This window comes from Periplaneta americana, chromosome 17 (genome assembly GCF_040183065.1).
Source record: "Periplaneta americana isolate PAMFEO1 chromosome 17, P.americana_PAMFEO1_priV1, whole genome shotgun sequence".
In the NCBI taxonomy this organism is placed as follows: domain Eukaryota; kingdom Metazoa; phylum Arthropoda; class Insecta; order Blattodea; family Blattidae; genus Periplaneta; species Periplaneta americana.
Window position 1 is genome coordinate 58500035 of NC_091133.1, and position 23922 is coordinate 58523956.

At 32.6% G+C, this 23922-nt stretch overlaps 1 protein-coding gene across 5 annotated transcripts in view; it reads left to right on the forward strand.

Moving 5' to 3' along the window:
- Positions 1-23922, forward strand: part of Crtc (CREB-regulated transcription coactivator) — a 208639-nt gene that overhangs the window by 169921 nt on the left and 14796 nt on the right. The gene's annotated exons all lie outside the window — the stretch shown is intronic.

A 23922-nucleotide genomic window follows, 5' to 3' on the forward strand; every position in this document is an offset into this window, starting at 1 on the left:
TTGTTGACCCATGGTAGAACTAGTGTAGGATTTAAGTCTACAGAGAGAGGAGAATGATCGCTCAGCAGTAGAGGTAGACACTGGTATTGTAAGAACTAGTCTCATGAACTTGACAAGTTCTGACAGCATGTCACAAAGAAAAGCTTCTTTCCGAAGGAGATAAAAAAAACAGTCTGAAAATCTGTGATGTGGTGCAGTTTTGATCTTGCAATATCTAATAATATCTAATGTCCCTGTGTAAAAATAGCCTCTCCTTGTCCAAATCATCTTCATAAAATGAGAATTTCTTCCAGTTCTTTTTCATTGTCATTGAAACCACCAATTAGGAAATTCCCAATGCTGTTATTGTTTATTTATATGTTACTTCACTCCAGAACTTTGGAAAGCCATCAAGTAAGGAAGATTGCATGGTGGAATGCAGAAAATGGGGGGGGGGGGGGGAAACGAAATTTAAATAAAATCCACAATAAAATGAGTATGGTAATAAATTCATCTGGTGATAAAAAAAGGGAAAAAAAGGAAAAGGAAGAAAAAGAAATATATACAAAATTGTATAGTGACGAAATTAGCAGATATTGAAATATTCTGTGATAGATTAAGGGAACTATTTACAAGAAACCATGTCTGAATGAGCCTAAACACAGAACATCCTCCTACTCTTCATCTTTCACCATCCCTGCAGCTCATCTCTGGAACTCTCTACCACCACATGTCAGAGACTGTTGGACATTATCTAGTTTCAAAAATAAACTAAAATTGCATTTTTTCAATTTAGATTCTTTTCATTTATTTAAGCCCTTTTCTCTGCGATTGTTATGTAATATATATTTTTTTTATTCTGTTACATTTCATATGTTGTATTCTTCCGTACGTTTTCTCTGTTAACTGTTTGTACTGACTGAGTTGCTTTTATTATATTCCAATCTTTAGATCTGTATTTTATTTTCTTTTTTCTATTATGGTATTATTTTCAAGAAAGCTGTGTGTTCTACAATGCCTGTGACTACTGTGTCACACAGTACCATACACTCGCTCCAGTATTGTACACTTAAACCTAAACTTTTACATTATGACTGATGACATTACCCTTGGAATGTGGCATGTATTGCCTGCCATCATCTTTAATGAATGACTTTGTGAATGCCAGGGCATTACAACATTTGCAATCACCAAGAATCATCCAAACACAAAAATCACACTGTGACAAAATTGCTATTACTATCACAGTGATTTTCTGGAGCTGTCACAGTTCAGAGCTGGGACGGAAAAATGCTGTCACACCCCACCTCTAATGTACAGTAGGTGCATTTTACTATCACAAAAAATAATTAAACATTAAGGGCAGCAATGTATGGCTAATTCTTTCGAGTATGTATTTTTCACTATTTTATGTTTGCATGACAAAATTTAAGGCACACTGCTGTTTTGCTGTGAAACTGTTAACAACAGGTTTCGAAACTTAACACTGGATGAGAGGTTATATGGCTGTTGCCTCCTTCCTTGCCTCTTGCACCCATATGCATACCAACATGCCCATGAAAACAAGACACTAGAACCATCATTTCTGTCAGAACTCCCAAAACAAACTGATTTTAATCGTAAATTAAATGTATCAGAATTTGTAAATTATTATAATGTGATGACTTTCGTTATTTACAAGGAGACAGAACAGTTATTTCAAGTATTTTTTATTAGAGCTGTCGATAGACTGAACATTTTGAACAGTTAATCAGATGCCTTTAATCGATTTTAAACAGTGTTTTTAAGTTTGAACAAAAACACTAATATAATTTTATAAAAATTCCTTATGTTATAAAGAAGAAAACATATTTTTACCAATATTTTTTAATTGTATTGATATTCATTACAAATAATTATAATTATTAAGAAGCAGTTGACACTGATGATGTATGCAATAAGTTTGAAAAAAAAAAATTTTCAGTTTACACTTAGTCACATATCTTTGCTTCAACCAAACACGTCAATATGTTGATAATATTCCACAGTTTTATTCGTTAATTTCAGTTTAACATAGGATACAGGCTTCATTATTAGGCACTTTAACATTGATTGAGAAAATTATCTGAAAGAATTAATGGCAATGATAGTAGATGTAGATTCACCTTGGAAAGGATGAACATGTTTAAAATGATGTTGGGGACTGCACTTGTGTTTCTACTATAAATGAACGATGTTTCGCATTTCTTACAGAACACTGTTTTTCTGTTTGTCACCTTTCCACACTTGCTTAATTTAAATCCGAAACTTTCGCCAAGTTTTCATGCAATAGTTCATAAGTCATATTTGTAACTAAAGTTCATAAATATATATATATATATATATATATATATATATATATATTTATGAACTTTAGTTACAAAAATTGTGCATGATTTCTGGTCAGTATATATATATAACACTGAATATACTGACCAGAAATCATGCACAATTTTTGAAAGTGAACTGATAATCTAAAGCCACCGAAAACTGTGCTTTAACAGTTTCATAAACGACTAATGGGCAAAGTCAAGTGCATGTGATGAAATGAAAGAATTCAATTTCAAGAAATACCATTAGTCGGATCATTAACCTTCTTCCAGCTACAAACCCAGGTACTTCGGGTGGTTGTTTTGACAAAAGACATGTCGACAAATAAAATACAATATACTTACGTCTTTTCCGTAATTTGTGAAAGTTAATGGCTGCCTAAGCCATGTTTTCAAAGAAAAAAAGCTATTAAGGAGGTATTTATACGTAGGTGTACTTACAATATTATTGCTTTTAGCTTTCTAAAGCAAGAAGATAAGAACATCACTTTACATTAATGATCTGTAAATCATAGCTTAATAATACACAGATTTTGTACTAGACAGACTTCACAAGGCAGTTACGTTTCCTTTACCACACGATAATTTCTATCAGTTTGATTGATGGATTAAAACACATTGGCTGAGTTAATCAGATTTAAAATTAATTGGTTAATTGGTTCAATTAATCCAATCATCAGCAAAATGTCATATGAAACGCAGTCCACCTTGCAACATGAGTGTAGAAAGCAGTAGGCTGGTGGAGAGAGAGTTGCAACTTGTAATTGCTCAAATAAATGTTGGTCTGTCAATTGGGAGCGCGCTTTAAATTTAACATGCTTCATTTTTTTTTTTTAAATTGCCCACATATATGTCGAATCAATCATTGAAATAAACCTAGCACAAAATGACCAAGGAGTGGATATTTTGAATTGTAGTGAATTTTCGGGAATTTTTTTAATCTGAGCAATTTTCCCTTATTTAGGCTTTTTTTTGCAAAGTTTCAAAATGTTATATCAAAAAATGATATTCAGCAACATTTTTTTCTTAATCAGTATTAATATTATGGTAAAGTACACGTGACAATGGAGTTTTGTATAATGTCTCTTTATGGTGGTAATATGAAACCCTTTAAGTAGTTTAGAACATAGCAAACATATTACATTTTCTTCCTGTGCACAACAAAAGAATTTCTCTTCCCATTCTTCTACAAATTTTAGATTTTGCTGCACTCTTTACGTTTAATGGTTTGGAAACAGACATGCTGATCACCAGTTACAACTACTTGTCTATCCTGGAACTGCCCCTGCAAAAGTATGACGTAAGCTGCTGCTTGCCACATGAAATGCTGACCGGTGAATTAATCAATTAAATCGACAACTCTAATGTTTATATTATACTTCTACAAAAGTAAAGAAAGAAAAAATGTAAGCACATATAGCATTCAATTTATAATTTTTGTTTTAAAGTAAGGAAGGATAAAAACATTATAGGAAATTTGCTGTTTTGAGTTTCTACAAAACCAGTCACTTTACAAAGGATACCTCCTCATTATGGATTGGAAGGAAATGAAGATGCAGATTTTTTGGTAAAGAAAGAACCACTATCCAACAAAGATTTCATTCTGAACTTTGTATTAGTCAGCAAAATTATTAATAAAGAAAAATTATAAACTAATATTATTAAATAATACAAAAGAAAGTTAGTGAAAATAAATCTTGGTGCGAAATTAAAAAAAAAAAGAATTAATAAAATAAAATTTTGATTTCTAATTCTCCAAGAACAGCAATGGTTATCTTCAGACTAATAATTGGACATGACTGGCAGTGCATCTCTTCAGAATTGGAATTTATACATCACCAAAAATGTATTCTCTGCAGAGAAGAAGATTCAACTTTGGACTTGCAGCACATACTAAACAGCAAAGTTACTGTATCATCATTTCCAATAAACGTATCAATAACATCACAGATGTTTACTGTCATATTAGAAAACAAATGGAAAAAATCCAATGTTCTGAACATTTAATTAATTAAATATTATTAGTTTCTTTGTGCTTTGTTATGTATGCACTCGTATTCAATGGTAATCATGAAAAAATTTAGTATGAATGTAGTTCAGTTTAGTGTGAAAATCTGAGAAAGTTCCAAAAAAAAGGAAGCAGTTATCGTGGAGTTTGATGATAGAAAATAATTGATTTGTCACTTTTTACCATTGACATTGGCTTTCCAATTTTAATGTCGTTGCATTCATGAATTTTTGTTTAAAAATTTGGCAAAGAACAAGGTGTATGTTTCTTCTCTCTATTTTCAGGATTTTACTTCTGTTGGCGAGACAATTAAATATATTCTACTATAAGAAATAAAATGTAACTTTAAAAAAATATTTGCAATAAACAGCGTTTTATAAGAGTGGCATGCATAGTTATGTCTAACTAAACTCAAATTAATTAAACATTAAAAATTGAAACCAACAAGAACTATAGATATTTTGCACATTTAAACTCTATGCATAAGTATTTGTATTTGAAATAGCATATTAAAGAAAAAATATCACATGGTTAATTTTTTATCCCTTTTGCTTCCAGGGCGTGGTGAGTATTGAATGCTTTATCTAGCTTGTTTTATGATTTTGAGTTTCCTTCTATTTATAAGTGCTCTTTATTGTTTTATTTTTCAAATATGTATTTGGGTATGTTACTTTATACAGTATTCTTTAGATTTTACTATCAGAAATAAGTTTCATTCCAAAATAAACGTTACATTTCAGCTCTTCTTTTTCTGTACAGTGACCTTTTTAAAACCACTTGTCTGTTAGAATTTTTGTTGTCAAACTTTTTTGAAACTTAACATCAGTATCATGTTTTTTTTTTTTTAATTCGCATTATTACTTTGCCGAAATTTATATATCTAAATACAGTAGTTTGATTTAGTAATACATTTTATTTTGTTTCTATGTTGAAAGTTTAGTGATGAATTACTTAATATGAATGTGAATAGATTTCTTAAGTAATGAATTTTACAATCTCATATATTTCCACTTGTTTTCTAGTACAATAGAAAATCAACTAAGAAGCAATGTTTCGGACAAGAAGTATTTTTGACTAAAGAAAGTGATGTCTATTTCGTATTGTCTATGTGGACACAATAAAAGAATATTTGGTTGAATGTACATATATGAATAGTATAAATATCAACGATGGAATACAAAATCAGAGTTATCATTTACGATTGTGACCCTATCTACAGTAATAATGAGTGTCATTGGCAGATATATTTTATTGCACCATGTCAGTGATACTTATTAATGGAAGAAGGTTAGTTGATTCCTATATCAAATGGTTCAGTGCCAAAAGTACCACATTAAAATTCAAATTACAGTATTATAAGGTGCATCTGAAGTCTGACTAGTGTAATATGTAGCTAGTCGGTGATGTATGAAATGGAGGGGGAAAGAAACTGGCCAACCTACCCATTATCTCTTGGCCTAGTTGTCTCATAAAGGGTACCTTCTTGGTGTCACTTGTGAGGTTCAGACCTGTCTTCGGACAGGTCACTAAACAAACAAACCAGGTGGAAACTTTTCCTTTAATAGGAATTAACTAGAAATATTGGGTTACAACATTCATTTTACGTCAGAGTTCATTTCACTTAGTTGTAGGTGAACTGAAATAAATGACATTATATTGAATTACCTATGTGATATATTTTATCGTATCATTCCATCATTCTTGAGAAGTTTATTTTTTGTCTATATAAATGTATTTTCATAATCCTTTTGTATTCACCTCAAGTAACTTTTATGCTTTATGTTATAGTAACAAAAATATATTAAAATAAGCACAACGTTGCTTGTATCATTTGTTCGTCTTTTTTAAAAGTCATTTTATCGTACATTCATGAATGGGTTAGCTTCAATCGTGAATGTTCTTAAATATTCATCATTCACATTAATTTCATAATATTTTGGCACTTTTCTTAACATTTTACAACCGTATTCCCAGAACTGTCATTCTGGAAATTGAAATCTTCACATAATATGGAAACTTTTAAAAATTTTTCTCCTAGATATTTCGATAAGTTTATAAAAACTGAAATTACCGGGACACATTTACAATTCATCCCACTTTATTTTGTAATGATTTATTACAATTCTCAATCAGTCAGTGATGATAATGTAAGTTATACTTAAGAGGAATATATATTGGAAGAAAGAAATTTATACCCGTAATTCCCTTTTGGCAACATGCAAGGATTGGTGCCAGCTTGTTCACAGCTTAGTGGAGACTAGTTGCAGTTGGAGTGCGGAACTTCAGGTGATTGTCCGCCACCAAACATTATAATTATTTATTATGCATGTCTTAATATGAACTCTCATTTTTAGCAAATCCTTTATCTGTTGTATGCTGAAGAGTGTAGTGCATCATTTTATTACATAGCAAGCTGTTAATGATTCATGACCATTTTTCTGGTTAGGTATTGAGTAGAATATCAATGACTATGTTTTTCTACAATAATTTATAGAATACATTAACGTGACTGTAACAAGTAAATGCAGTGTGTCGATTAATTTTGAAATAAAACATTTTGAATCTCTCTATGTGATTGGTATTGTATTTACGTCTTCTCTTGTTTCCGAAACTCATCACACGTTTCCAGAGTAAGTGTTAATATCTTATTTTTTCGTACATCAGTAATATGATAATGCCCTCGCCTTTCTAGTTAAAGTGATTTTTTAAGTACTTAATTGTCATTGAGAATTCTTTATAGGGTCAGTGTTTTTCGTCTTGTTCTTACCATTGTGAGTCTGTTGTAACTTTTGATAGTCTATAATGATATTTTGGTTATAGTTAATAGTTTTCTGCTTAAAATCCAAGAGAAAATTAAAAGTCTACAAAAAGATAGCAAGCAAATCGGACTTTATAAAGACAAAATACACTGTCCTCAGTGTAGTTGTGGTCAGAGACAACGGTGTGATTGCATTAGGCTGAAATACAAGACTTCTGCCAAAAAAACCATGAATGTTAAAGAAGCTTACCATCATAATAGTAGTGATTAGTACTCTGGAATTCGCATCTAAAAAACTTGTCTACAGTAATACTATATATATGTCAGTTATTGGGGCTTTACAGTAATGGAATTCTCCTTTTCCTTCTCCTTCTCCTCCTCCTCCTCCTCCTCCTCATCATCATCATCATTATCATCATCATCATCATCATCATCATCAAGTGGACAACAAAATAAGCTAAAGGGGATTTAATAAAACCCATCTTCTCCTGAGTACCTTGATGTACATTTTAACTTCCAGATCCATTTTTTAAATGTACGTGAATATGGTAATCATATTTATTTCATAATTGACTTTAGTAGAATAATTAAGGTTATCACTAGTGACTGGTAAAATATGAAATTTAATATTCTAAACCATTCCTGCTAGCAGTATGGGAACAAGGATTTTCACAATTCACTATATGTAGAATGCAATTAATGCCAAAAATATTTTCATATTTCATAATATTTTGGTAAAAGTTTCATTTTTTTCATAAAAATCTTCACATTTTGCACGACTTTTTTCCCCTCTGTTAATATTTCTATAACTACCACTAAATTGGGCTTTTCAGATATTATAAGGAGATAATAGAAATGTTTTCCAGAAACATCTCAAAACCCAAACTACCCAATTCACCAACATTATGGGATTCTCAAGAGCAAGTGAATCTTCAAATTCCCCTTTACAGCCATAGAACTCGTAGCGTCAATGAATTTGAAAAGTCAGAACAAAATAAGTGGTTTCTGTTCCACCTTTGCTAGTCTTTCGAATCCAGTGAAACGTTTTAGTTTTATCATGTTTACTTACATGCGTGTAAATTAATGTTTTAAACTGGTTTCATTCATCAGTTTTGCTGCCTACTGATTTATCCTCCTTTGCAACTTAATGAATTTTTCATTGTACAAGACATTATTAACTGACAGAAGGTGTGATATTTTGCCAGAAAATGCAGAAAAGTTATATTGTAACCAGTATTGAATCCAGTCAATGTAACAACTTTTCTGTTCTCTTCAGTATAGTCGGCCTGGGTAGCATAGTTGGTATAGCGCTGGCCTTCTATGCTCAAGGTTTCAGGTTCGATCCCAGCCCAGGTCGATGGCATTTAATTGTGTTTAAATGCGACATGCTCATGTCAGTAGATTTACTGGCATGTAAAAGAACTCCTACAGAACAAAATTCCGACACACCAGTGAAGCTGATATAACCTCTGCAGTTTTGAGTGTCATTAAATAAACCATAATTTAATTTTAATTTCATCAGTATAAAAAATTGAGTTACTGTACCTAGTTCTTGCATTCAAGTAAGGATTTGGTGATGCTGAAAAAAACTGTTCAGTTATGCCAATTTATTGTATTTTATTCTGTAGCATAATAAATAGAGACAAAACTATATTATCTATAAAGACTCGTTTTATAAATAATGATGTAATCCTGCTTGGTGAAATGGTTTAGGAAAGAAGATATTTTAGCATTGAATATTTATTTCATAGTTTCATGTTTTGGCAAAATTTTTTTCATATTGTGCCAGTTATGGCATTTCGTATGATAGGTAATTATCAAGATACACACAAATTTTATATTCATTTTAGTAAGGTAAAGTGAATGTTATCTAAGCAGGCAGGCTTGAAAAAAATTAACCGTTTTATCTTAAATATTTTTTATCTTTTATGTTGTGGTTAGATATTCACAGTTTTTACAAATGATTCTCGTATTTCATCATAATTGAATCTTATTTTTAAATAGAAACTTTCTTCTGTATAATAAAATTAATCAATCCATAGTACACTCGATAAGGAATTCTTTCTCAATAATAGTGAAAATGTTATATTCATCATCACCATGGTGTAAACATTTAAATTTAATTTGCTTACTAAGAATTTGTATCATCTTTCCATATTCTTCTTTCTTCTTCCTAATGCATTTTTAAGATTTTACCTGTTGAGCACTTCTTATTAGGGTCCATTCAAAGCAAGTTGGTTTTCTTCTATTATGTCTTAATTTAAAAAGTCTGTAGTTCATTGCACATAGTCTGTTGTGCTTTTTTTAAATTTTGTCTGGATATCCAATGACAGTGACTTAATTTCTCTGTTTTGAGAATAAAATATAGGTATAGTCTTAACATAATAAAATTATTCATCACATATATCATCATTTAATCCATGTCTTTCAAACAGTTTTGTGGCCTGTCCATTGTAATCGACAACTTTTATATGTTAATGCCTGTGATTATTTACAAGAACTGTGTAAGAAGGATCACTTGTAGAATATTACTTTCTTCATGCCATTATTTTGCTTATTTTTCAATAAAATTGCAAGTTCTTTTGATCCGTTATAAGAAGTGGGTTGTATTATTCCTATTAAATAATCATTGGGAGACTGGCTTGTACTAGAAAATTGGTCTTGAATCGTACAAATGCTGTTATTTATAAGCAGTTGCAACACATTTCTTTTCTTTCGTAAAGGAGATGCATGTGTTCCAGCTAGCACAAAGAAACGTACAGAATTTGCAGGCATCCAAGCTGCAGCGACAGATGAATTTAGCTACTGCATTTTGACTTATCCAAACTATACTCATTGGTTTTTATTTTGTTGTACTTCTAAGTGTTTCTTGCTAACTCAGTGCATGATTTTTATATTTGTAAAAGAATAATGTTTTTATTTGGTCATTCCATATAAGTAGATATAATTGTCTGAGCATTTTTTCACTTTCAATTTGTCATAATTTTCACTATAAATGTAGACAAGTAGTTCTGTATATATGATTGTGATTAGTACTAGTACCATACATTTTTGAGGGAATCATTTTCTTTAAAAAAGATAGTAACTTACATGCATATGATTCCAAATCTTGCTTTCAACAGTGAATCAAAAAAAAAAAAAAAAAAAAAAAAAATCTCAAAACTTTTTTAAAGCCATACATTGAGGATAGGAAATTCTGATATGTTCACAAAATTGTAGACTGGATAAAGAAAAGGTCAATGAACGTATTATCTGCTTACTTGTTAATATAGAGAGAGGGCTGTATTTGAAAACGTTATTTGTCTGTATGTTAGGATTCAGCTTGATTTCTATTGTAAAAATTTTGAGACTGCTTTGTGCTATGGAAGACTTTCTTTTTCTGCAAGTCAACTTTTAGTATTCTGAATTCAGTAAATAATCCCACTTAAAACCATATTACTCAAAACTGAATTTCTGTATAGATAGTTTAAAATTATTCAGTTAGAATAATTGTTTTGAGATAATTTTGCTTCTAAGTGGGAGCTCATTCTCTTTGTGTTACTGTTGTGTAAATATTTTATATAGTTGTAAAGAGCACTATCATTTGATTTTGCTATTACATTTCCTTGTTCCCATTGTTGTGATATTAAACAGAACTATTTTTATTTCTGTACATTGTAAGTTTTCCTTTTCTCTCTGCCTACGTTGAGTCCATATATAATGTAAATAACTCCCTTTGAACAATCGTCTCTCATATTTCCAGTGCTAGATAATATTCTGAAATTTTTTTTCAACATCATAATAATAATATTTCGTAATACTTTTTTTTTAAGCAATTTGATATTGTACTTAACTATCTTAATACATTATACATACAAAGTACACAGCCAAGGCAGAATATCAAGAAACTGTAATGTGTAGAAGAGCTGCTTTTTATCAAAGCACACACAAGTGCAGAATTTCATTTTGTTTCCTGGCCTCTTTCTTTAAAAGACTACATTCATGGTTATGGATGTTACAAGACAGTCAATCCTAGCTATTCGCGTGTTCCATGTTTGTGGGATCGTTCATTCATGGGAAGTCCATCTTGTGGCTATTTACAGCCATACTCAGCAGGGAAAGTATTATTACAGCATTATTCTTATTGTGATTATCACTTCCAGTACTTGCTGGAGTAATTACTACTATCTTTTTAATTGACCGAAAGTTACATACATATATTTTTTTCGGATAGAGCAAATATTTAGATTTTACAAAAGTTGAATTTGACTCATACAATCCCACATGACACTTATCATGCAACGTTACAGAGATTGTTTCATTGTTTTCACGACTCTTGTATTAACAAGTGTTTTCGAGCGTCTTTTAATCCATAATTTGCAGTGTGTGCTATTGTTTATTATTATTGTAATTAATGCTATCGAGACATATTGCAAGTGTGCGTGTTAGCAAAACAAGGCTGTGATCAGTCTTTTTTGTAATATGTGTATGTTTGCGTGTGCATGAGTAATGAGAGAGACTATTATGTAGCTACTATTTTCGTTGTAAAAGTACATAAAATACATTTATGTTCGACCATGCCGAAATGTAGTAATTATACACCTGGTAGCAGTCCTTTAATGCATGTCATTAAAGTACACCTACTCATTAAAGTACAGGTGTTCAGCCAATGACAAGTCAGCTTTGTACCGTTATAAAACCGCAAGTATTGATTATTCTCGGATATGCAATCGAAAGAGAATTAGCGAAAAGTCATGGAGGCTGGAAATCCAATACTGTCGCAGAGGGTTATGTTCTGTTACTATAATAATCAGCGTTAATTGTAAATAATATTCAAATAAATTCAATTTCTTATCTCGTTTTTCAATGTCGAATTCAATAATCAAGGTTATATCAAGTTTAACGGGATTACATCAAGGTCAATGACATTATTGTTTCTCGGAAAAAATCAGTACTTTCGTGTCTGCGCACATCTCACAATTCACGACCTAGAACAAGGTCACTTCTGATCTTGTCAGATACAAATAAAATGTATACATCTGAATAATTTCAAGTTAGAAATATGGTCGAGCATAAAAAGTCGTATGAAACTTGCCTATAATGGTAATTAAGATGCTCATATGAATATTATGAAACTCGCTTGTGCTCGTTTCATAAATAACCATACTTGCGTCTTAATTACTATCATTATAGGCTCGTTGCATAATGTACTGTTATACAGGAATGGTACACGAAATAACGAATTTATGGTGATAAGTATCAAAAGTAAATAGTGAATAGTGTCCTGGAGGAATCTTGCTACCTTTTTTTTTCTCTTTGGACCATTGGATGTGTAGGCCTATTTACGTTTCCTGTGTTCGCGGGTTTTCTAGGAAACTACTCCCACAGTGTATTAAGTCCATTAGTGACCTTAATAATTTGAACTCTAAACCATCATACATATTCACACAATTTGTGACTGGACACGGAAAATTCAATTTATATTTTGAATGTTTCAAAATTGATTTACCAGAAGGCTCTTCATGTCCATGTGAGCACCCCATACAAGCAATTGACCACATACTTCGTATTTGAATGTCCATTACAAGAACTCAAGAAGGCTAGAAACCTAGAAACCCATTTCAGCATGTTAATGTAACTTTCACACCACCAATAATAAAAGTATTCCTAAAAAAAAATGTTGCTTAAAAGAGTGTCACAAATTTACCTCCGATATTTTTAAGACTTTGTAGGGAGTAATATTCTTCAATCTAAGGAAGACTATCGACTGTCCTGTTTAGTTATTTGTATCTGTTAACCCTATCATACATTTGTAATGAAATATGAAAAACTTATCAGATTACCAGGAAACAATTGGGATTCATACAGTCCTCTCTGTAGATTGAAAACTCAAAAAAGTTTCCTATCCATTGTTCAAGAATTACAACAGAAACTCTATATCCCGAATTTAAAAGAAAACTTACAAATTAAACCAAACCCTTTAACTCTATTAAATATAGAATATAATCTAAATTTAACAGAAGAAATACTGAAATCAGAAGTAAACACTGAAATACTGAAACAATTGTCTTTAGAGACAATTAATATTAGGTACCCTCCACAAAACTGGCTTCATTTATACACCGACGGATCCTTGATCTCCAGAGAACAAGATGCCGGTGCAGGTGTTTTACTTGCTGTCTCGTCTCACTTTATAGATCTCTTGGATATGGAACAACAAGTTTTGATGGTGAAATCATTGCAATAAGTGAATGCCTCAGGAATCTTCTATGCCACATCAATAAATTTAGGAATACAGTTATATTGTCAGACTCCAAAGCAGCTATTCTATCAATCGTCTCCAAACACACACCTTCATCTCAAACAGCAGAAATAACTAAAATGCTCTCTCAATTAATATCATTCAATAAAAGAATTGTATTCCAATGGATGCCATCCCATTGTGGAATCCTGGGAAACGAGAATGCGGGTGCTTTAGCAAAGAAGGGCAGCACTGCTACTTACAGACCTGTTACTAAATCTACATATTACTCTGTGAAGAGATTTATTAAATCTACATACTTAGACTTCAACAAACAAAATTTGATAACTCAATCCCAAGGGAAAAAATGGAACTCTCTGCATCAAAATCCACAGTTAATTCCCGATGTACCACAAAAATCGTCTGTAGCTGCATTTAGATTGGCAACAGGCCATGATTGTTTGGCCAAATACCTGCATAGAATTGGAATATATCAGTCCCCTAACTGTCCATTGTGCAACTCAAACCAAGAAATGGATTCGGAACACCTCAGAATCTGTGCTTCAGTGGCTGGTCATGATAATATCTTTGAAAAATATTGGAGTGCAAGAGGTCAAATGACTTTGTTGTCAAATGCCTGGCATTAGAAAACAACAACAAACAACAACATTTGTAAAAAGAAAAAGGGCTTATCTCTCTTGTAATAATAATAATAATAATAATAATAATAATAATAATAACAATAACAATAATAGAAATAGGTACTGTTCTTACAATCAACCATCAGATCTAGAAACACAAGATAGTGACAATATGATTTCTTTCATATTATGCCTGATACTGATGGAAAATTTGTGAAATGGAAATGTCTCGACAAAATGTGCTTAGCACTTTCTTTGTCCACCACAAATTCTACTAGGACTTATTGAAAATGGAATCCAGTTCTCTGGCGTGGAAAACATATTCTGGTACCCACATATTCATGGTATAAATAAAAAATAATGAGCAGTATAGTTCTAACATATTTCTACTATTTTTGCATTAAATTGGTAAAAAATTAGAATTCATTATTATGCCATGCAGAAGGATCATTTTTTGTTAAGGAATATATACTTCGGGTTTGGGATGTTGGTTGGAGTACCTCTGACCATGGCCAAGAGATGGGCTAATTGTTTCGTAAATCTTGATGAGATCAGGATTTGCCCTATTCCTGGAAGTCCACAGATTTCTTCACCAAGAGAAGACACTGCCTTATTCAGAGCTTTCCGAGGGACCCCTTTAGGAATGCATATGAGTTGAAGGTTGCGTATAGCTTGAGTTCACAAACTGTGATCAATCGAAGGTTGCGTCTAGCTTGAGTTCACAAACTGTGATCAATCGAGGTTGTGTCTAGCTTGTGTTCACAAACTGTGATTAGTCTAAGGTTGCGTCTAGCTTGAGTTCACAAACTGTGATCAATCGAAGGTTGCGTCTAGCTTGAGTTCACAAACTGTGATCGATCGAAGGTTGCGTCTAGCTTGTGTTCACAAACTGTGATTAGTCTAAGGTTGCGTCTAGCTTGAGTTTACAAACTCTGAGCAGTCATTTGAGGAGCTGCATTTAGGACTTGTAGAGACGAAACAACCATCTCGAATGATTACAAAGGTCCTGTCAATGTATGTCGTGAGGATGGCCTCCAATATGATGCTCGCTTTGTGAACTGACATACAAGATCGGATCACTTTAGTATCTCGTGTTAAGGGTAGATGTCTTAAGAAGGCGCAGATTTCTAGAATACATCAATGTCCGGTTTAATGCATAAACATAAGAATACTTTCTCGAAAATATATTCCTTCCTTTCACACAAGAATATTATCTCAAAGGAATGATACTGTTCCAGCAGGATAACCATCTATGTACCCATGCCAGTAGTGTTCAAACATTGTTTCAGAGGAGGCCTGAGTTCGAACTCATTCACTGGCCTATGAAGTCACCTGATTGCAGTCTTAAAGAATATGCATGGACGTAATTGAAAATGATGCGTAGAACCCAATTTGAGCAAAGAAAAAGCCCTAGAGACCGAGATGAATTGTGGGCTCAAGTTCTAGAAACTTAGGAGGATCTCTTCGAGGATTGGAACTTTTTCTGCAATTTTGTAGTCTCTGTGCCTGATCGAATCAGGGCTTTCATAGAGGCTGGTGGCATGTGGATGAGATATTAGGTTCACAGATCTCATTTTTTCTTCCTTTCTTTCTTTTGCATTAGTGTTTTTGTTTCTCTTTATTTTGTTTTGAGAAAGGAAAAATTTAACTTCATTTTTCTTTAGGTTGAATCTCTTAACCCAATGGACTCGTATTTAAATTTTGAAATTCCGTATGCTCAGATTTAAATGTTCAATTTGGGGATAAATATGCAATGTGCTGTAAAAAATTGACAAAAAAGTAGCTACGCAAGATTTTCGATGCACAATTTATCAGAGGCTGTGACGAAAATATGTGCTTACTGATTACAATGTCTTACTAAGATATTTTGCAGTGGTAAATCTCGCACGACCACAGCTCATCAAACGAGGCAATTGGGTTAATAACCCACAGTTTTTGGGCATAAATTATTCGATTTTCTTCCACTTTTTTTTTTAAGACACTAGCATTACTTCGAAAAAAATATTTCTACCTAAATGTTAAAAAAATTGGTTGCAATGGAGATCTAAATGGAGAAACAAGCATTTATCCAATCTTTTGGTCTCGCCACAGGCAGGTGCCATCCTGAAATACTGAAGAATATTATTGTGTGAATCACACTATAACCATAGACTTTTCACTACAAAGAGTCAGCCCACCCTTTCTTTGGGGAACTGTACATATTAAGCGAAAATTACTTGTTAGATTCAAAATAATTATATCGTGGAGGATTTTCAATTTTTATGTAAATCTGATATCACTCTCTAAAGATAAGGGTATAATAACTATTTTCTTTACCACTAGAATATATTGCGACAAAAAATTGATGTGAGTTCACAACTATAAAGCAATTAAGTATTTTTTGTTTTATGAGAATTAGCTGGTTTCAACATATTTAGATTCTTCTTCTTAAAGCTTCAGACACAATGGCCTGTTGCTGCTCCTATTATTGATTCTATTTCCATTTGGCTATCCCCCCCCCCCTCTCAGGTCTGTAATTTATTCATAATGAACTTTTGAATCCTATCATAACTCCATTCTTTTCAATTCAATTTTTTGACGTACTTGATACTATGAGCCTAAATGTAATATTGAAATTCACGGTCTGACCAATTGTGTATATATATAAATTAATTTATAGATAGCCTATGTGCTTATTTTAACCATTTTTGTGGAAAGTAACTGGTTGCTTAAAGCCAATAACTGTTATTTTTCAAGTAACTTATTTTTGCTGCAACATTAATTTATAAGAATGAAAATAACTTACACATTATATTAATACACTAGGAAGTTATTTGGGCTCTCTCTTATAAGGCAAACTAACATATATTTTCCTTTGAATAATAATTATTATTTAATGAGTCTGCATATTTACTGTTCGTCTGTTTATCTCTATAAACCAAACCTGGACTTTGGCAATGCACTGAGTAGTGTGGTCTAAAAGTTGCTTTAGCATCACTTCTGTTTATATTTCTGTTACAAAAATAGCGTCAGAAGATGGATAACGTAGCGTTTAAATTTTGAGGTTTATGATAGAGTGGATAAATGTGAAAATTTATTTTACTTCATTTTTTTTGGCTTCCAATTACATCGATTTGTACTGGTGAATAGAATAGTAATTCCCATGTCTGGGGGAGGAAAGAGGTTCTTCATCAGTATATAGTGTAGGCTGAAAAAAAAAAAAAGACAGAGCTTGTCTAGCTGCCTTAATTCTTGTAGCTTATTGTGCAGATTCCTCTGTTAGCTCTTTTGCAAGATCCGCTGCATCTCTTTTTCCTGCAGCACACAAAGTTGTCTTCACCGCAAACGAAATTTTCTACAACTAATAGTTTTCAGTAAATTTTGAAGTTATCTTTCCTTACTTCTACCTGCTACTTTCACTCTTTTTTTATTTTTATTTATTTTTTTTTTTACCATCTCTGTTCGAACCATTTACCTCATCTTCAGACACAGGAACAAAATATTGTTAACTTCTTCTGGAAGATGAAATTCATGACTAAGCCAGTTGGCATTATTGTTTTGGAACCTGCTTTTATTCCTTTCGTATTTTGTCCATATCCCTGTGATATTGTAAGATAATATCTCAGACTGTTTTAATTTTATGCTCAATATATCACTTGGAACATCTTTATATTCTAACACTCTGAAAATAAATTGGAAAGTTCGTAGTTTCGTGACTCTGTTTTCCTCTGGGGGGGTGGGGGGGGGAAGTTGCTGCCGGAAAATTGAAAGCCATGTCACTGAAAATAATAATTAATATCAGTTACATTCACAAACTTTTGCGACAACTTAAACTGAATTTATCAACGGTATTGATATCGCAATATAACAAAAGAAGAAAACAGTTTCATGACCAGCAAAACTCATTTTATAAGTGTGTTTAAAATTCGTGATTTTTTAAAATATGCGACATTTCTTTCTTAATGTATTAACTGCATAGTACGATGTTAATATACTTATAAAAACAAATGAAGAAAAATATTAAAATGTATACCTTCAAATTTCATACCTAATGAGAAACATCACAAACAGTTAACCACTAACACCACTTGAAAGAATGCACTCACCACTACTACTGAGCAGTGAGATCACAATCACGAACATATGGCAATGACAATGTTTAACCAATAAAATCTCGAGAAAATGATCTCTCACTATCTTTTCGTAATGCTTCGTACAGTTTGTGACATTATATACTGAATTTGATAAGTCAAAAAAATCAATTTTGTCCACTTATTGGTCATTTTTTGCACACTAGGTGACGCACCAAAGCTGTAGTTTTTTTAGCTGCTGATGGCATTGCTTTGGTGCACCTTGAGAGACAAATTACATAACAATGCATGATTATAATTAATGGAGCAATAGTGGATTGCTGGTAGAGGAAATTAAGGGTTCAGAGCCATAGTGGGCCAATTAGTTTTAATGTGCATACTTTATTTTACTTGCTATATGTTTCCATTAAATTATGGTAATAACTTCATTTTAACCCTTGTTTTCTAGATTTTAGCAAATGGCGCTTGGCCCACTATGGTTCTGAACCTTCAAATATGTGTACCCCGCGAAAACCTACCACCAAACACCGCCTTTGTCCACCACAAATTTCACTTGGACCCATCAGGAATCGAACCAGGGTTACGAATGTTGAAAGCCAATGCTTTAGCCACTCAGCTAAACCATGTGTCTAACTCTATTATAAATGCGTGAAATTTTTATAAAAGAGTAAATAAAATGTCTGTCATAAAATCAGTTAACACTTGACATACCACATTTTTAATTACTGGAATTATGAGTTCTCTACTAGAGCAAGGAAAGGACATTCAATACCTGCTAATTTAAGCTTAAATAGAACGTTGTATGAATGAGCTGTACTTTCCTATCTTTGGTCTGCCAAGCATCTGGTTTGGTAAGAAAGTGGATTCATATAGTATATGTAGTTATGGAAGCATTTAAAATGTTTGTGTAACAAAAGAATATCACTGCTGCACTCCTTTTCAGGTTGGTGCAGTTGAGCAGCGGAAAAAGTTACAAATAAATATTCCTATAGGTTAATAATCATCCCGTAACATATTGGTATTTTATTTATTTGTTTTGTAATATTTATTGTAATAATGTAAGTACTCAATTGCAAACAATTTGATTTTGTAATTTTGCAATAATTAATCTTAAACATGTATTCAGGTTTTAAAAATCATCCTTCCACCTCTTCTCAACTAAATATTTTAACATCTTGATCTAACACAGTTTCTTAGTAACATATCATGTACAGTATCAGAAAAATGTAATGGGCTGCTTGAATATTCTAAGTCCTAGAGCACAGATATACAAACTATTGCTAATGGAGTTATTGCATTCGTTCTACTTCGAGTGTTGTTATGGCCTGTTCTGAAACACACTTGAAAAAATACGAAGAAAATGAATTTGTTGTAAATAATAGATAAATATATTGTATAAATCGTGCAGTAAAATCGAAATTTGGACCTTCATGACAATATTACCATGCCGTGCAGAAGTGAGGCCTTCTGTCTCATCTCAATAGCTCAAATAACTCACGTCTCTGTGTCATGCATAGGGTAGTGGGTTCTAGCCTTATTCCAGTGAATTCCCCCCTCCCCCCTCCGAATAACGTTAATTTTTTTTAACAAAAAGTGGAATAGTTACTACCCAATGCTATAAGTTATTGTTAGGCTTGACCTGGCAAAAAAAAAACTATTCATTGGAAGATAGTTTATCTTCCTCAAACAAAACAACAAAAAAGAAGTTCTCTTAAACTCCACTTTAACGCTATTCCAATCAGAATAAGTTAGTTTCAGTCTGTTCATACCTACTAATAATGCCTCCGCTTTTAGTCTCTTAGAATTCTTGCTGCTCTCCTCAAACAGTTCCCTAGGACGTTTCTCTGCTGGGACCAGGTATCAATTCAGGATAAGATACTGTTATTTTACAAGGTCTAATTGCATTTAACAGATTTTCGGGAAAGTTACAGTACAGTTCAACCACTGACCGTTCTTAGCTAAAATTTTCCTAAGAGTTCCATTAGTTTCAGTCCAATTTTTTAAACACTATATAATTTGATTTGTTCTTTCCTTCCAGGAAAACTACTTTGTCCTCACCAGACATGTAATAGCACTCTCCACATAATCTACACCCTAAACCTAAATATATCTCCGAAAGTGGCATTTTTAATAATAACCCATACGAGTTGGGCAGTAATTAAAGGAATTAAAATACCAGCCCCAAGATTGTAAAACTCCATTTTAACGTTATTCAGGAAATTAAAACAAAAAAAAAAAAAAACTCGCTGGGATGAGGCTGAAACTCACTTCCTTCTGCATGACAGGCACACAGGTAGTCATCTAAGCTACTGAGATGAAACAAAAGGCAATACTCCTGAGAGGCATGTCGATCTCCTTACAGATGCTATTGTGTGAATAGCACTATGAAATGACTTCCAAGTGTTGGTCCATTACTTTTTTCTGGTACTGTACATGATAAATATTGGTTGTGCATATTACCCATGGTATTCTGAAATATTAGGATTGAAATGGTTCTCATGTGGCTTAATAATTTTATTTTGTCTGTCTGTCTGTCTGTCTGTCTGTCTGTGTCTGTCTGTCTGTGTCTGTCTGTCTGTCTGTCAGTCTGTCAGTCAAAATGTCTGTTTCTAATGAAAAGTATTTTGACGTTTGCATTATGTTCTTTTCTAGTTCCCAGTACAACCTTTTCTCTCCTACTTTTTGTTTTTATTTTTTTTATAAGTATTTAAGGTAATAGCGTTGAAAGTACAACCATTTATAATACATCTTCTAACTATTTATATATTTATAAGTATTGGTATTATAAAGTGTTGGTGTTGAAAGTACAACCAGTTTATAACACACCCTCAAAATACTGGTCTCATTCCGCAATGCATTTACAACACCTCTCTAGCATATTGCATCTAACAAACTAAAATGGTAAAGTTGTGTGTTTGTGTTTGAACATGTGTAATGATGGAGTAATGTATTGTGAGAATTAATTGCGATACTTTCACTGCATTCCATTGTATCTCCCTGTAAATGAAGATCATGTCCACGTATTTTTTGTTGCTGAACATTATACTTTCAACTTAATTTTACTTCAACCAGAATTTATAGCAGAGTCGAAGTTTCTGGAGTAACTTAGAATGGTGTAGAATCACTGACGAGATTTTTAGGGTGTTCTATGATACCCACTTAAAAAGACCCATTAAAATAACATGTATTGTGTGAACCTGCAATATGAGATATTGCATAATTTCGTATAAAGAAAGCATAAGCATTATCCCTTTGCTCTTTTCTTTCCAAGCACTGTATAATCATTTATTTTTATAAAAATTTCGACATTGTTTTCCTTAATCATTATAGCATTTGTGTTATGCTGAAGTTTTTGGATCACTAGCTTATGTTTTCAGTTTCAGAAAATATCTTACCCTGAGAACTTTTAGCAAACTTACATGTACAAAATAAATCATTAAGATAAACCGTTTTGTAACTATTAATAGTCCTATGTTCTCAAGAGCAGAATTAGTATATTCGACATAAAATAAGTTTCATAGACATACAGGTACTGCTTTTGACCTCAGACATTCATCCTCAATACGTCTTCTGCATCACAGTTGTCATGTTACATTGGTCTTGCAATTGTCAGTTACAGCAATTCTCTATATAAACTAAGTGTTGTAGACAGCTGACTTGAAACAGAAGTTCCGATCTTACTATCTTACACTGTTCATCTCATAACTTCCACAAGACTCTAGGTTCCACTCATCCCCATAAAATTGAATATCAACTCTTCCCTAGAGTAAAAAGTGTCTGGAGCAGGCAAGGTGCTGGCTACTTTTATTTTCTAGTTTCGAGGTCGGAAAAAAAAAAAGCATGGGAGCTCTATCTGCCTTGCACCTCAGTGTTGTGTATATGGACACCTTTCATCTTAATATATTACATTCATAAAGAATAGTGATTCATTTACAAGAACAATAAAATTATAGTTAACCATTGTTTGTAGTTCTGTACAGAAATATTTGTGCTATGTTCGTACTGGAAAATTGACTCTGTTGATGGTGTGAAAACAGACACATTATGTAAGAGTGGATCCTATATTTCAAACTACTATTCATATTCAATGTTAGAAACAAACTATAAATTACCAGATTTCATATTGTATGTGAGGGAAATTTTAATAATTAAAGGTACATATATTCATTCATTCATTCATAATTTTGTGCCCAAGGGCAGGTCTTTCACTGCAAATGCAGCATTTTCCAATTTTTCATATTTTCTGTCTATCTCTTTGTCTCCACATATGATCCATATATCTTAATGTGGTCTGTCATTTGATATCTTCTTCTCCCGTTCACCATTCCTTCCATTGCATCCTTCAGTAGACAGTTTCTTCTCAGCCAGTGACCCAACCATTTCCTTTTTCTCTTCCTGGTCAGTTTCAGCACCATTCTTTCTTCACCCACTCTTTCCAGCACAGCTTCATTTCTTATTCTGTCTGTCCATTTCCCACACTCCATTCTTCTCCATATCCACATTTCAAATGCTTCTAGGCTCTTCTCTCCACTTCATCGTAATGTCCATGTCCATGTTTGTGCCCTGTGCCATGCCACATTCCACACTAGTGCTTCACTAGTCTCTTCCTTAGTATTTTTTCCAGAAGATGCTTCTTTTTCTATTAAGAGCTACCTTTACCATTGCTCTTCCTGTCAGCAGCTCATATTACTGCTTATAGTACACTCCAGGTATTTGAAGCTGTCCACTTGTTCCACTGCCTTGTTTCGAATTCGCATGTTTATATCTCCTTTATTTTTTTTTCCGATAACCATGGTCTTCATGTTGTTTGCATTTATCTTCACCCAATACTGCTCACAGCTGTCATTTAGCTCCAATAGCATATCCCTTAGTATCGTTTCTTCTTCTGTTAACAACACCATATCATCAGCAAATTCAATGCACTTTAGTCGTCTTCCTCCTACTATCACCTCTCCCATGTTCTGAAAACAGTTCTTCACTGAATCCTTGTCACTTCCTTCCGACATTTCTTCTTCTGTTCCGACTTTCACTCATTGTTACATAAGGTTACAAAACAGCCTTCTCTCTTTCTAATCCACACCAATTTTCTTCAGAATTCTCATCAGCTTATTCAAATCCACTCTGTCAAATGCCTTTTCTAGGTCCACAAATCCCATATACATACTTCTTTATTCTTTTCGAGGTATCTTTTGCTGATTGTTCATGGCAGTCCAATTTGCATCTCTCGTACCTTTTCCCTTCCTGAAACGAAACTGCTCTTCTTCAAACTGTCCACCTTAGAATAGCAATAAAATCACTAGCAGCCATTAGTCTCTTTACTGTTATCAAATTCGTGTAAAAGAATTGTCCAAAAAAAGAATAATGCCTGCTTTACACAAATTCGAAATATTTTACTTATTAATAAATCACAATTGAAATCAGTATATGTTAAGTTAATATTCTTTTTACTAGTTATTTTACTCGAGATCCTTCGTGTTGAATCGATTTTTTATACAAATCACATCGTCCTTTCCCAATTTCCTTTTCAAGTTCTCTCTCTCTCTTTTTTACACCAGAATTATTTTATGTCCTATAAATGATATATCTTAATGGTTTTTTGTATTCGAAATCCACCATTCTTTCAGTTTTATTGTAACTTTCTTACAGGATCATCCATGGCTCTAATAATAATAATTGTAATTGTAGCATCTGTTTTTAACTTAGTGTATCATAATTTATGGTTTAACCTATATTATCTTTGTACATATATCAGAATATTGTATACATATACTAATTTCCAGTGCTTATTTATATTATACAAATATAATTACTCTTAGAAAATTTTTTAACAATTTTAATTTGGACATTTGAAAAATATGTTCAGTTGCAGACAAATACAGCATGTACTACTTGAATGGT